This window comes from Pristis pectinata, chromosome 21 (assembly GCF_009764475.1).
Source record: "Pristis pectinata isolate sPriPec2 chromosome 21, sPriPec2.1.pri, whole genome shotgun sequence".
In the NCBI taxonomy this organism is placed as follows: Eukaryota; Metazoa; Chordata; class Chondrichthyes; order Rhinopristiformes; family Pristidae; genus Pristis; species Pristis pectinata.
In genome coordinates this window covers 9,579,336-9,590,392 of record NC_067425.1, presented here as the reverse complement: position 1 = coordinate 9,590,392, position 11,057 = coordinate 9,579,336, and positions in this window count along the sequence as shown.

Below are 11,057 nucleotides of genomic sequence, written 5' to 3'. Positions count from 1 at the left end.
TGAAACATCAACGACTACATTGCTTGTTTATTCTCCATCAGAACTGGCAGGTCCTTCTGTGATATTGGCGCGGTTTTTCTCCCTTCATTAGCACAGCCTGACCTGTCGAGCCTGACCTGCAGCTCTGTATTTAGCAACTTTTACGTTCCTTTAATTGTTCACCTTCTCTAACTGCCCTCCCTTCATAGATTTTATCTTCCTTTGTTCAGAATCTCTCTCTCTCTAACTGCCCCCATTAACTGATCAACTGGATGACCGTGTTCACAGTTTTTCCCCATGTCAACCCTGGCCTCACCCTATCACTGACATTCCACTTGTCCTAACAATTCCTCCTCCACCCTCTCTGCAACATAAAAGTAATTTGTTTTCTCTCTTTTTCAGTTCTGACTCAGGGTCTTCAACCTGTAAAAGTAACTCTGCTTCTCTTTCCACAGAGGCTGCCTGACCTCCTGAGTGTTTCCAGCATGTTCTGTTTTTATTTCAGATTTCCAGCATCTGCAGTTTTGTTTTTATTTTTGTGCCCTGAGAATGTGCCGGTGAGCATTACCTTGAACCACTGTGGTCCTTCTGCTGAAGGAACTCCCACAATGTTGCTGAGTACAACATTCCAGGATTTAGACCCAGTGACGATCAAGGAATGGAGAGATTGGCCACATTTCTATTGTAATTTGAGTGGGTGGCAATCTCTGAATTTAAGGGCAATCTCCACTCTGGTTCATTGATGAATCCAGTGATGACATAGCAGTCTGACCTTGAGGCTACAGAACCACCCACAGAAAGATGAGGTTGCTGTCTCTGACCAGGGTTCCATCATCTTTCCTTTAAATCAGACTTTTTCATTAAAGTAAACCAGTTTAACCAAATGGTTCACCGTCACATCCCAGTTATGATTAGGTAACTATAAATCTAATTGTAGGTGCAATCAAACCACTTTGGTTAAACCCTAAAAGTCAGTGCCTTAAGAAAATAATATTTTGTGTATATTTCACTGTTTCATGCTTCTGCCATGGGTAAGTTTAGAGTAACCAAAGAAACAGGCAATTCTCTGTTCTCTGGTCTTCGGATCCCTCGCTCCCCGGACCTCTTTCCCACTCTCCCTCCAAGTCCTCTTCCATACTCCACAGGCCTCCTGCATTATTCCCTCACTCCTTGGGGACCCACACTACTGACCCTTGCCTGATCCATTTTGGCTACTCATTTCTATGAAATTTTTATGAAACATCCCTTGGCCCATCCAAGGATTGTGATCCCCACTTTGAAAACCACTGTGTTAAGTCTCCATCTCCTGACACACCTGAGGAGGAAACTCCACCCTGTCTTGTTTCCTGGAAGTCTTTTCTAAAAGCTTTCATGTCCAGTGTGCAGGAACCTCTTAGAATAACTTTGGACGTGACTTTTTTATTTAGGCAAATTGCAGGTAGGGAAGAAAGGGGCTACTTCTGGATCTTCCAGCCTATGGAGAAGGTCAATCCTGAGCAAACACCACAGTCTGATGACTGGTTAGCAGGTTGGCTTTGATGATAACTTCCAGATTGGTGATTCTGCCTTGTCGCCTGATGCCACGGATTCGTCAGTTGCAGTGTAGATGGAAGCTGTTCAACTATTCTTTATCCATGTTTCACTGTTATATGCGAGTACACCGAGATTGCACACTTTAAACCCAAGCAGAACTGTTTTAAGGAGACACAAGAGGCTGGCATCTGGAGCAAAAAATAAATTGCTGGAGCAACTCAGTGGGTAAAGCAGCAACTGTGGAGGTAGAGGAATGGTTGACATTTCAGGTTGAGACCCTACATCAGAATTGTTTTAAGAGTTTAGTTTGGTCTGGAGAATAAATGCTGCCTTTTGAATGCACTGGTTAACTTTTCATACCTAAATCCAGCATAAATATTCCCAGCCCTCCTGAATCCAAGAAATACCACAATGGGAAGGTTTCTGTTGCAACCAAACTGTAACCTTCACCTGCAGCTTTATGAAATTCAGCTGAGAGGAGAGAACACTTTCCACACTTGGCATTAAAGGTCAGTTTACCAATTTAATCTGCTTACTCCCTGAATCCACAGGTGGTGGAGGTGGAGGGGATGAATGGGAAATCAGAGTCTTAGTTAAAATAAATGGGGAATACTGTATATACCAGGTAAACTTGCCAGTTGTGAACAAAACCAAGTGTTTCCCTTGAAAGTGGTGAAGCTTTAACATTCCTCCAGAGACGATCTGACTCTGAAACCAACTTATGTTTCAAAAGTTAACACAATAAATTTACTTCTCATAATTGTCTCTGATGACAAGATCTCAGTGTAAATTCCACTGATCCCAGAAAGCATAAAGCAAACCATAGTTTGTACCACGGCTTGAAACCTGAACTAGCATCCATGGTTGTGTATCACTGTACAGGTCAGGAGAGATGGAGGAGGGAGGAGCTTTCTATTTGTGGAGTCAGAGGGAAAACCTTAGGCCCATCAGGCATGTCCTGGATCTTTGAAAGTGCCACCCAATTGGTCAAACTCCTCTGGTTTCCCCCATACCCATATTGGTATCTCTCTTTAAATGTTCCCGATTATTTTTTTGTGCTAACAACCCAAAATTAAACATGTCCATCTAAAGTGACTAAGTTTGGGGATGGATTGAGTAATTCCCATAGAAAATCAAGCTGATAACAACACTCCCGTAAGTGACTGAGATTGATTTTATGCACATAATTTATAAGTGATTACAGTGTATTCTCAGTCATCTGGCATCCATGGGGAATGAGGGGTGCAGGTTGCATGAGAATTGCTAAAAAACTGTACATCACACACTAGTATTCTATGATAAACCTTTAAATAAACTGCCAAACTATATGTCATCTTGTCTTTTTAAATAAATGTTTTACACAGCAATTCTATATTTTAAGGCTAAACAGTGTTAAAGCAAAAATAAATCAAATGACTGTACACATGAAGTGCCAAATCTTCAAAGAGGATCCTGCTGCTAATCAGTCTACAACTGCACTGTCCTTACATATAAACGTATATCAACTAAAAATGTCTTTTCACACTTATTTTGCATAACACTTGAAATAAAATTGACTGTTTGAGATTATTTTCAGGAAAAACAATCTCTAATCTTTACCAGTTGCATGAGAATTCTGGATGTATAAATACAAGATAAACAAGTTTACTGTATTCTCTATTTACTGTATTTTTCTGGTGAAATTACCCTGCTTTTATTGGGAGAAGTTGCTATCGTCTCTCTTCCCTTCATTTTTTAAGGAGACTCCATCTTCTGATTAAATTGCATTTGTTTGCTGTGCAGTTACTGAGCACAGATACACACCCCATTCTGCTTCCAGTTCATTGATCACCACAATGGTGTCAGTAAAGACTTTGATTAAACGGTTAAGGTTACCGATGAAGAAACTGGATGAATCACCCACACAACTTAAAGAACATTAATGATGCACACTGTATAAAAGTTCTCAGCTCTGAATTCTTTAGTTTATAAAAATCAAATGTCTATCTCCGTAACAAATCATTTTCAGCATGTCACGTTAAATATATGTATTTCAATGCTCAACGTTTTAATATCTAAAGGCACAAATAATAGTTGATTACAGCCACAACTTTATAGCATTGTATAATTTAACTGTCAGGCAATACTAAATATGGGCAATTTTATTGGTTGAAAACACCACACCCACTCCATAGCTTTTAGTTAGTAATTGGATTATAATTCCTTAAACTAGCTGTATGGCATTACCATTCAATAGTCGTAAGCAAAATTTGAGTACATGTCAGAATCTGCTGATCTGTCAGTTTGTATAATCATCAGTTATGCAGTTATTCAACTTGAATGCATCTTGGATTGAAATACCTTTTCTTCAGTAATGGTTATGGTCACGTGAAAGATTGGAGCTGCTGTAAGACATTCAGGGTGTCCAGCTGGACCTAAGAAAAGAAGGAATAGGAGCAAGAGGTGGTTGAGGCAGGTACAATAACAATTACAGGACATTTAGACAGGTACATGGATAGGCAAGGTTTATGGGGAGTTGGGCCAAACACAAGCAAATGGGACTAGCTCAGAAAGGCAACTTGGTCAGCATGGACAAGTTGGGCCAAAGGGCCCCTTTCCATGTTCTATAACTCAAGCCCATTTCCCTCATTGCACCATCACGTTTGGCCATTGTTGAGTATGTTGAGTGCAAAAATGTAGATAGCAAACAGTAGACACAAATGAGGCCCTTCTACAACATTTCTGGTCCATTTTTAGACGTATGCCGAGACTTTATTGTGGTTATTCTCTCTCTTGTTGGAGATGTAAATTGGCCCAGGCCTGGATGTTGTCTAGTCTTGCTGCACGCTGGCATGGGCTGCTTCATTCACTGAGGAATTGCAAAAGTGAACATTCTGCAATCATCATTGAATATCCCACTGCTGACCTTATGACTGAAAGCCACTAATGAAGCAGCAGAAGATGGTTGGTTCTAGGATAGTGTCCTGAGGAACTCCTGCCATTGGTCAGGGGTTATTGACCCCTGACAACCATAACCATTTTCCCTTGTGTAATGTATGACTCCAACCACAAGAGTCTTTTCCACTTGATACCCATGAACTTCAGTTTCTCCAGGGCCCTTTGCTGCCACACTCAGTCAAATACTGCCTTGTTGTCAAGGACAGTCATTCTCACCCCACCTCTGGAATCCAGCTCTTTGGTCCGTTGTTTGAAAGGCTGTGATGAGTTCTGGAGTGGTGGTGTCCTGATGAAACTTAAACTGGGCATCAGATTGTAGGTAATGGTGGTAGGCAAGAGCCTCTCTGTGGCACTGATACTAATAGCTTCCATCACTTTGCTGATGATTTAGAGAAGACTGGGCAGTAACTAACCTGTTGGAATTGTCCTGGTTTTTGTGAATATCTGGGCAATCTGCCAGAATGCTTGGTAGATGTCAGTGATGTAACTGTACTAGAAGCACAGCTGGTTCTGAACGCAGGTCTTCAGTACCATGGCTGGAATATTACCTGCTCCCATAGCCTTTACTGTACATAGTGCTCTCAAATCACTTCTTGATATCACGTGGAGTGAATTGAATTGGCTTCTGTGATGGTGAAAGAATCAGAAGTGGATCACCTGAATGAACATGGTGGTGAATGCTTCTGTCTTGTCTTTGGAACTCACATACTGGGCCCCACTATCATTGAGGATGGGGATGTCCTTAGAGCCCCCTCCTCCCATTAGCTGGTTAATTGTCCAATCATAAAAACAGGAAACACTGGAAACACTCAGAACCTGTGGAAAGAGAAACAGCTAAGGTTTCAGGTCTGAGATCCTGCATCAGAACTGAGAAAGAGAGAACAAGTTAGTTTTCAGTAGCAGGGAAGGTGGGGGAAGAATTAATAAAAAAGACATCTGAAAAGAAGGGACAAAGTCATCTGCTGTAGCACTGAATGAAGTGAAACTGACAACCATGACAGTTTTGAGACAGAGTGAGTCAGAATTGTTGCAGGGAGAGATCAAGAGCATGTGTGTGCTGACGTGTGGCATTGAAAGTGGACCTCAGGTAACAAACCATAAACTTACTTCAAGCTGGAGACACAAGAGAGACTGCAGATACAGAAAATCTGGAGCAACACACAAAATGCTGGAGGAACTCAGTGGGTCAGGCAGCATCTATGGAGGAAAATAGACAGTCGAAATTTCAGGTCGAGACCGTTCTGCAGGACTGGAAAGAAAGAGGAGATAGCCAGTATAACCATTCTCTCTCCTCTCCTCGTCCATCGGGTAGAAGATACAGGAGCCTGAGGGCACGTACCACCAGGCTTAAGGACAGCTTCTACTGAAGACTATTGAACGGTTCCCTTATATGATGAGATGGACTCTGACCTCACGATCTACCTTGTTGTGACCTTGCACCTTATTGCACTGCACTTTCTCTGTAGCTGTGACACTTTGTACTGTTATTGTTTTTACCTGTACTACATCAATGCACTCTGTACTAACCCAATGTAACTGCACTGTGTAATGAATTGCCCTGTACGATCGGTTTGTAAGACAAGATTTTTACTGTACCTCGGTACAAGTGACAATAATAAACCAAAACCACTCTCCCCCTCCTTCACCTGCCTATCAACCCCCCTCACCTGGATCCACCTATCACCCGCCAAGCTTCTGCTCCACCCCCTCCTCCCACCTTTTTATATTGGCTGTCTCCCTTTTTTCTTTCCAGTCCTGATGAAGGGTCTCCACCCGAAACGTCGATTTCCCTCCCTAGATGCTGCCCGACCCGCTGAGTTCCTCCAGCATTTTGTATGTTGCTTCTTATTTCAAGTGTTCCAGCAGAGGGCACTCACAACACACAAAGCAGTGTATGTGCCTTCTCTCCCAATGCCTGTGCAAACAAGCCTCATTAGCCGTTTTGACAGCGCCAGATTCTCTCTCGCAAGCAGCTTGTCTCCAGACATAATTAAGTACTCCTTCATCCTTATCCATATATGATCCAAACCTGCAACTGCAGGTGCGAACCAAACCACAGCGTAGAGTATATAGCAATTTAAAGAAATCAGCGGTCCTTGTAATGGGACGCCAGTAAGATTTATTAAACTAGAAAAACTGCGCAGTAAAAAGAACCAGTCCAAGAGACAAACATCTGAATTAAACCAAGCCTTTTCTGTAAGCTTAATGGAGCTCCACTATAAATAAAAGGCGCTTCCAGATTTATGTGTAACCTGTTGATGAATCAGCTGGGGGGAGGGGTGTGGGGTGTGGTGTGCTCCTGTATCAATATTTCTCCAGCTCATTTAGCATACCGAATAGGTTACCCGCCCATTCCTTTTATTTCCTGAAAGCTGTAACATACATCATTAGTCGGAATCAAGACATTAAGATAATCGTTTCACAACCAGTTGAACTGCTGGTTAACTGTCACATTTATGAAATATGATCGGTTTTATAGGCTAGTCTTGAATCAGTTGAGTGTTTTTTTAAATGATCGGCTTTCTCGAAAGGTCAGTAATCTGGAACATCAATACCGTTTCTCATACTGTCCGATCATTTTAAACAATTTTTAATTTCTCCGATTTCTGTTTAATGACATAACTCCGATGATTTCCAATATTCTTTTTAGGGAAAATAAAAACCCAATCCACTTAAAGCAGTATGTATGAGCACACGGTCAAACTATCCATCCTGCATCTGTGGACTTCCCAGTCTCACTTCTAGCGGCGTGCAGTGCAGGAAGGGGATCATTTCTGTGGTCAGCAAGCTGACACTGAATGGAGACGTCGCCATGGAGCAGCAGTTCACGTCGGGGGAGGAAACTAGTTCGTACGTTCCTGCCAGAAATCAAATATGGTTTAAACGCAATCAAACCGGTAACATTCTTTTCAGCTCACTTCGGAACTCCTCTCTCGAGGACCAAGTTCAGGAAGTAAGTTTTTTTCGCCTCACTCGTTTCTCCATTGAAGCTCAAGAGCTGAACAACGTTTCCTCTGGAGACCAACAAACCGACAAAAGCGGGGATCCTGAAATGTCTCTTCAACATGACATAAAAACTAGGTTGAACAAAAAAAAATTAATACGGGAAGTACCGATACCAGCACCGCCACCAACCCTCTCTCAACACGCACACTGCTACTCTGAAAACATTTTCCACAACTTATAGCCATTTCATTTTATCAGATTGGTTTTAAGATTAACCTAACAGCTTGTTTAAATTCTACTTGATTCAACAAATGCAACCATTCTATGTTAACCTGGATTTCAAACAATGTCTAGTATTTTGCTTTCCGGATGTAATCACAGCGAAGATACACAAAAGGGCATTGATTTCAACAGCAGTTGGTTCGATCACAAGGCAAGTCATCACTTCTCATAAGCATTAGAATTAGGCAAGAGAAATTGATATTCCGTTACCAGATCATGTCAGTATCTGTGTAGTGTCCAAATCGTTCTCAACTTGGGCTTTGACAACTTCCCTTCATTCGTTAGTGTAACTCACCGGCACATAGTTCCTTAACAGTTTGGCTTCGATTGTATTTTGTGTGTGCGGCATTCAAGGAATGCACAGCGGAGCTAATTAGTGTTCTGGCGAAATATTTGCCAAAATGTTGACGTTGTACACCGTCGTCAAATCTTAGCCTTCAATGTCCCAATAGCCTCAGCTACTGCATTTTTTTTATATTGTAAAATAAACTCGTGGTTCCAGGGATGAGGGAGGCCAAAATGCAATTGTCCTTGGGGCAATGAAGGTTGCGATTTGACGGAGGTATACTACATCACCGCAGGATTAGACAGGGTAAATAGATGTTTTGTGGGTACAGTTACAGAGGGAGGGGTAAAAGATTATAGCAGGGGTTGTGTGAAATCTTTCCCACAATGTTGATGACCAGAACTGTTACAAGAGCGCTGTAAAGAGTTTTCAGAAGGAAATTAAATATTGAGGGAGAAGTACTTAGCAGGTCTTGGAGGGCAGGGGATGGGTGCGACTAAATAGCTCCACATTGGGGTGGACTCCATGGCTTCCTCCTTCGTTATTATGCTTCTATTCACGATGATAAGAGTCTCTCTAACCCCTTCGTAAATTACATAAACCGGTTTAAGGCCGAGTCAGCAGATTTGGGGAGCAGAATTAATGCCATTTAGTTGGTTAATGGAGTGTGTACTGAAGTTCTCTGCTTTCCTCCCTCACAGCAACAAGGGAACATCAAACTGGAGATACAATGGAAGGATAGAAAGATGCGTCTTACCTCAGGCAACCATTCATTCTAACCGCTAGTTGAAGTTTAAAAAGAAACTGTACCCTCTCTGCTTTCATATACGTGCTACGGTTCAAAACAATTGTGCTAAATATTTTTTATAATGGAACAGGTTTTTGGTAACAAATGTTGCCCCCGCCGATTATAAACATATTAGCTGTGCTGTACGAGGGGAAAGTTTGTAATACAAACTTCTTAAAAACATTGGGCTGCAGAAATTAGCCGCTGGCTTTAGTCATGTTGAAAATTAAATCAGTTTCAAAATGTAATGCTGGTTTTTAAATGTTCTTTTAAATCGATCTCTGAATTCTTAAAAGATAGAATGCAAACATTTCCAGTTAGCAGCATATTCTACTTTGGGATTTGAATAGTCTGTATGGAATGCTAAAACAGAGGAGGTGCCGTCTCCCATGGGACTTCAATCAGACTCTAATCCTGTCTCCATTGGAAGAGCAGGAACTTGACACACACAATAGCGGGTTGCTTATCTCACTTGCTCTTTCCGGGAACATACTGTGCACAAAGCCATTACTGTTTGTCCAAATAAAATTACTTTTTGTTGGGAAAGAACAGGGAACACAGAAAATTTAATTGAGGTGTGTAACATTATGAGGTACAGGAATAGCAGAGGCGTCAATAACAAGGGGCATATATTTACAGTAAGATTAGGGGGACTTTATTTTCCCCCAAGGACTAGAAGTGGTCTGGAACAATATCCAACAGGTTGTGGAAAACAAACCTTTAACATATGTAAGCAGCACCTTTTATGAGATCTAATGGTGTGGTTTATAAGGTTACACACATACTGACAGCTAAGAAGTGGAAATTATCCAAGTAACGTTTTGCTGATTGAAAACATGGTCTCTTTCTGTGCCATAAATTCTATGCTAAACTGTTTCTCATTAATACTTGGGGATGTTCTGAGGTCACAAAAGATCATGCATAAAATCCTCTTTTGTTTTTTGACTAATTCATTAAATAATGATAAACCTACTGCACGAATACAAAAATAACCCCATGCAGTCTTTACTACTGGTTTGGTCAGCACTATTAGCAATCTGAGAGCTCAAAGCATTAGTTTTTAGGTTTTCAATTATACTCAGCAGAGACATAACTGAAAAGTCAATCACACTAAATCATAACTGGCATTAAGTTACGTGGAATTCAGATGAGTCTTGCAAGTTGTCTGAGGGAAAATTGTGGCAGACTTGTGAAGTGGGCAACTGGTAGAATGCAGTGCACAGGAAGTGTAGAGATGAATTTTGGGATGAATAATAAATGATATAATTTTGAAAAGACCAGAAGTTTACCCATACAAATCTTTGAAGGTAGCAGGGCACAGATAATCGGGTTTACGATCTCTAAAACTAGAGATAGAATGAATATATTTGGCAAAAGAACCAGTGGGGTAATGCAGAGAGTATTTTTTTTAAGTTATGGAAGTGAATTATGATTTGGAAGGATTGTGGAAAGGAGAGTCAATGAAAAGCTTATCAAAACCTGCAGTGCTATGGGGGAAAGATCAGGTATGAATGACAAATTCTTCAGTGGTATTGGCCAAATGGCCTCATTCTATGCTGTGAGGCTGTGTAACTTAAAAAATATAGTCAGTAATTCTTCAACACATCTTGGGTCAATAGGTTTTTTAACAGTGAAAGTATGTAAAATAGGTCTGTACTTGCTGTAGTTTAGATGAAATGTGATTTCATTGAAACTTACAAGAATCTGAGAAGAATTTTACAAGAAAGCTGCGGAAAAGCTGTTTAATAAGGTTGGAAAGTCTGGAATCAGGATCATAATCTCAGGGAGATACGAGAGAGACTGCAGATTGCTGAAAATCTGGAGCAACATGTGCAAAATGCTGGAGGAACTCAGCAGGTCAGGCAGCGTCTATGGAGAGAAATGAATAGTTGATGTTTTGGGCCAAGGCCCTTCATCGGGACTGATGAAGGGTCTCGGCCCGAAACGTTGCCTGTTCATTTTCCTCCATAGATACTGCCTGACCTGCTGAGTCCCTCCAGCGTTTTGTGTTGCTCATAACCTCAGGGTAATGGATCAGCCACATCGAACAGAGAGATAAGGAGACTTTCAGAAGTAAATCTTTGAAATTCTCAAGCCCCATGGATTGTGGATCCCCAGTCACTGGGTATATTCAAGAGAGATTGATCTTTGGATACTAACAGAATCAAGGAATATGGGGGATTGTGCAGAAAAGAGAACTTGTAGTTTTATTGAATGGAGTAGGTAGAAGAGGCTGAATGTTTCAATTTCTGGGTATATTTCCTCAAAAATGAAAATACAAATTGCTTTCAACTCAAATTTAAAATT